Source organism: Montipora foliosa, chromosome 6, assembly GCF_036669935.1.
Source record: "Montipora foliosa isolate CH-2021 chromosome 6, ASM3666993v2, whole genome shotgun sequence".
Lineage (NCBI taxonomy): Eukaryota > Metazoa > Cnidaria > Anthozoa > Scleractinia > Acroporidae > Montipora > Montipora foliosa.
Window position 1 is genome coordinate 53,712,097 of NC_090874.1, and position 5,000 is coordinate 53,717,096.

The 5,000-nt window shown below is 39.7% G+C and overlaps 1 protein-coding gene across 4 annotated transcripts in view; it reads right to left on the reverse strand.

The window, feature by feature from the left end:
• The window catches only part of LOC138007752 (uncharacterized), a 15,197-nt gene that overhangs the window by 7,819 nt on the left and 2,378 nt on the right, over nt 1-5,000 (reverse strand). For 3 of the 4 annotated variants that reach the window (XR_011124110.1, XM_068854814.1, XM_068854815.1), the window contains exons 2-3: nt 4,763-4,871; nt 1,403-1,592 (exon numbers count right to left, since the gene is read on the reverse strand). The gene's annotated coding sequence lies outside the window, so the exon portion shown is untranslated. The remainder of the gene's footprint in view (nt 1-1,402; nt 1,593-4,762; nt 4,872-5,000) is intronic. The other variant, XM_068854816.1, reaches the window with a different exon arrangement.

Below are 5,000 nucleotides of genomic sequence, written 5' to 3' on the forward strand. Positions count from 1 at the left end.
TCAGAGAGTTCCCTACTCACGTTTTAAGCAAAATTTATTTGAAATTTTTTCCACCTGCGATAATTAACACGGTAACCTCACATTTAAAAGTATTTAATAAAGTGGACAGATGATTTTTCTTTGAGAACGGCAAGCTTTAAAGGTAAGGGAAATTTTCTTCGTTATTTCTAGATCTTGCTTCGTTCTTGGATGTTCCACTGTGAACAATTGCATGACGAATACGCCAATCGACCTGCGAATTAGTTTGCTCAGTCGTTCCAAAACATTTTGTGAACCGAACCAATGCATTGGAAACGCACGCTACGCAGGCTAAGCTTATGCACCTATCAATGTTAAGCCGCTGGGGGGGGGGGGGGGGGGGGGGGCCGGGCATAGGAGGGGGATTTGACGTTACAAGTCTGCCCGTGGTAGGGACTTTTGATCATTCGTTGAGTTCCGGGGGTCGGGACTTTTGACTTTAACCGTTAGAAGAGTGGGGTCCACTGACGCCATCTTGGCTGCTCGCCATCTTGAATGACCGAGAAAGACTGAAAAATAGTACCGCCATTTTGGGATTACCCAGAAGTCACTAGAAGCAAACCGATTCTCTGCGATTCCCTCAACGCCATGAGTGAAAGAGTGAATCTGCTCTATATTTTGTAAGACAAATGTCATCGAATCTTTTTAACAAGGTTGAGATGTAATCCAATAGAAAAGCTTTTGTTTCCGTTGTGTTCTGGTGCATATTTTTTGCATATGTTCGAATATTCATGAGTTTTCTTCGTGCAACTTGTGTATGCTTGCTTGAATTCATAAGCATAATAAATGTATTTAATTAAATTTACTATGTAGGTTCTTGTTCAGTACGGCGAGAGCCGTAAGGCTCTGGTAGTTGGTGAGAGTTAAATTTATCAATACAGTGAAAACAGAATTCAAAATTGATATTGACGACGAAATCTTGGTTCAGCAATTCAAAGACGAATGGCAGGAGTTCGTGGATGTTGACGCTCTGGAACACGTGGCAGATCGTTCTAAGCTCCGGGTGCCCCTAGGGTGAGGAATTTGCACTTTTTTGACCCAGGATGACCTCCCTGGGGCCGGGCATTTAAACAGAAAAACTGATCTGAGTTCAAATCCCCCGCCTATGCCCGACCTCCCCCCCCCAGCAGCTTAACATTGATACTGGTGCATTAGCGTGATAAATGAACTCGATGATCAAATAAAATGAACACTGCTCATAAGTTTTGAGATTTTAGGTCACCTTTGGCGTTTCTCCGAGTTATGAGAACCGGTTTCAAAGCATTATTTGGCACACGAAAACGTATCATCCATCACTACATGGCATGGAAACGTTGTCACACAAAAAGAGAACTACCAGGACGTAAAATGAAAAAAATAACAGATTACTACGTGCGAAGCTAACCTTATGAGTTTGAAATACATCGTCAGGTCTTAAGATAACACCGCTTTGCCCAGGATTCTTTCCTTCGAAATCAAAGGTAACTTCAGCGTTCTTGGCCTCTGATTCGGAACCAACAACATGGTTGCACGTAAAAATGCCATCCACTTCCCTCCCCTCCAAAGTTACCATGTCGTAGAATCCGCTGCCTTTTCTGTAAAGAAAAAAGCATTAAGGCATTAATTAAAACAGGTTTTTAATCCTTTTAGTGCATCTTGAGTACTGTAGAGCAACGATGACTGTTGTAAGAGCAGACAAGCACTTTGCTTCAACAAGCGAAGTTTATGCGCATCTTTGATCTTGACCAAGCAACTAAGCATCACGTATACTTTTAAACGTTTACTTTAGTTTCATATCTTAATTAAGGATATAAAAACATTCTTGAATGGTTTCTTACCCTCAAAGATAGCCGTTTTCGCCGCAGTCGGTGATATTAAAATTGTAACTGGAAGACTAATTAAAATACTATTTTCTAAAGTCTTCTACTCGTGAATTCGATTCGGAGGCAACGATACGACGATAGTAGACGATATAGTAGAATAAAAGCCATTCGTTTCCATCGACCAAGAACAATGTCCAAATATATTTTGGATATGTGGCTTACTGTAGTTTGCGAAACGAAATGGAGCGAAACGGTCACACATTCCGCGCAAGGCGAAACGGCTTTTTTGGGGGGAATTTTCAGTTTAGAATATCCGAGTAGACGCAGCCAGAAAGTAAATGTTTATTTCGCAAACTACAGATTCTCATTTCGCAAACTACAGATTTTCATTTCGTTTCGTTCCATTATTAAAGAGGTTCGAAATTTCAAACATTTTGTCGAAGTGGACTTTATTAATGACCTTACTATGGCCCCGTGGCAAAATGTTGAATCTTTTGACGACCCTAACTTAGCTTGGCAAGCATGGAAGTCTGATTTTAATGCAATTTTAGATCACCATGCCCCTATCAGACATATGCGTGTGAGACAATCATCAGTACCATGGCTCACGTTTGACATAAAGAAAATGATGAAGGAACGAGATTACCATAAAAAACATGCTATTAAATACGGCTCGCACAACAACTGGATATTTTATCAATCTGCCAGGAATAAGGTAAATTCTATGATGCATAAAGCGAAATCTGACTACTTTCGCCTGAAAATCGATGCGTCCAAGGCCACTGACCCTAAGGCGGGCTGGAAATTAATAAATTCACTTACAGGCAAAGGTAAAAAATCTTCCCCTGTCAATGATATTCTTGTTAACGATAAAATTGTTTCTGACGATAAAGATATTTCCGAGTCATTTAATGATTTCTTTGTAAACATAGGACCAACTTTGGCCGCTGAATCAACGAAAAGGTCCTCAAATAGCGTTAACACATATATCAGCAACATTCAGAATAGTCTTCCAGCCTTTCGATTCTCTAATATACCAGTGGAAAATGTCGTGCTTACGCTAAAAAACTTAAAGGTGTCGAAAAGCACTGGCCTTGATAAGATTCCTGCTAAGGTCCTTAAAATCGCGTCTAGTATAATTGCTCCATCTTTGACTTTTACATTTAATTTGTCACTTTCCTCTGGAATTTTTATTGATGACTGGAAAAATGCGCGTGTGTGCCTGGTCTATAAAGGCAATGACCGTCGTGATATGGGAAACTATAGACCCATTTCAATCCTGCCAATAATAAGTAAAGTTTTCGAGAAAGAAGTTTTTCAACAGCTTTATCACTATTTGAAAGTCAATTTTGTTCTCTCAAAATTCCAGTCTGGTTTCCGCCCTCTCCACTCGACTGTCTCGGCGTTGATTCAAATGTGCGATGATTGGTCTGATAATATGGATAAGGGAAAATTGACAGGTGTAGTTTTTCTTGATATTCGTAAGGCCTTTGACTCAGTTGATCATTCCATTTTACTAGAGAAAGTTAAGTTTAATGGAGTCGCTGATAGAGAATTGATGTGGTTCAAGTCTTATCTTACTGCCCGACAACAACAATGTTTAGTAAATGGTTGCTTATCTTCTCAAAGTAACTTACTCCGTGGAGTTCCCCAAGGCTCTATTCTTGGCCCTCTCCTTTTCCTTATCTACATAAATGATTTACCAAATTGTTTAAAATTCACTACCCCCTGTTTATATGCAGACGATACTCAAATCTTTACCTCTAGTTTTGATATTGGCGCACTTGCCAATAATATAAATTCTGCTTTAAAAAATCTAAGTGACTGGCTCACTGTTAATAAGCTCCAATTCCATCCTCTCAAAACTAAGTTAATGGTGGTTGGGTCAACATATAATTTGAACACTAAATCTGGAGATTTACCTAATGCAATCTCCATTGATAATAATTTGGTTTCACGCGTAACCTCTAACAAATGTTTGGGAGTTCTACTAGATGAAAAGCTTACATTTGAAACTCATATTGAGTATATATGTAAAAAGGCATGTGCTGGCATAGGTGCTTTGAGAAGAATTAAGCCTTTTGTCCCCCTCTGCACTCTCGTAACTTTATACAGATCACTCATTCAACCTTATTTTGATTACTGCTCACCCCTGTGGGATACATGTGGTAAGCAACTAAAAGATAAATTACAAAAAATTCAAAATCGTGCGGGAAGGGTTATTACAGGCTCTTCATATGATGTTAGGTCCACAGATGTGTTGAATAACCTGAAATGGAAAACCCTTGAAACCAGGCGCTTCCATACAAAGGCTACCCTTATGTATAAAATCCTCAATGATCTATCTGCCCCCCAACTGAGTAACTCCTTTGTAAAGCTAAATGATACTAACATAAATTACAATGTTAGGAATATCGAGACTGATCTAGCACTTCCAAGGCCATACACAAATTTTTTGAAGCGCAGCTTTAAGTATAGTGGTGCAATGCTCTGGAATAATCTTCCCTATGAGGCAAAGACCGCAAAATCGCTTTCTGATTTCAAACGCAAACTTGAGTCCTTGCCCTTCATGCTTTCTATTGGATCGCACAGATTCTATGTAATATACTTCTATTTTAAATATATATATATTATTGTAACGTGTTTACCTACGCCCCTACAGGGTCCTTCTTGACATTTAAAAAAAATGCCTTCCATAGGGGGGGGGGGGGGGGGGGGGGGGGGTGCGGATAAAAAAATGGAATGTCCCAATAAAACATACATCTTGCTTATTCTTCAAACAGTGGAACCGATTGCGAGTCGTGCCGCCAAGTCACTCGCGTATAAGTGCTTCAAAAGTGGCCCTCAATTCTGTAGTTGGTCCAACGTTTTATACTAATTTGAACAACGCGAAAGATAGTCCAAAGAAAAAAACAAATTAATCACAAATGCTTTCACCTCACCTTCACATCAACTTCGCTTCCGTAGTCTTCCGCGAAACCTAAGTCTTGCAACTTTCGCTTCGGCTACACCAGACACATGAACCCTCCTTGCCTAACTGACCAACCAAACCTTGAATAAAAAAACGGAAATTCACGAATCCTTGACGTGTAATTTATAACAATGTACCATATGTGGTTCTTCCGCGTGACGAAGCAGGAACGAAGTCTGACATTTGTAGCATTGTATTGATCTCTGATT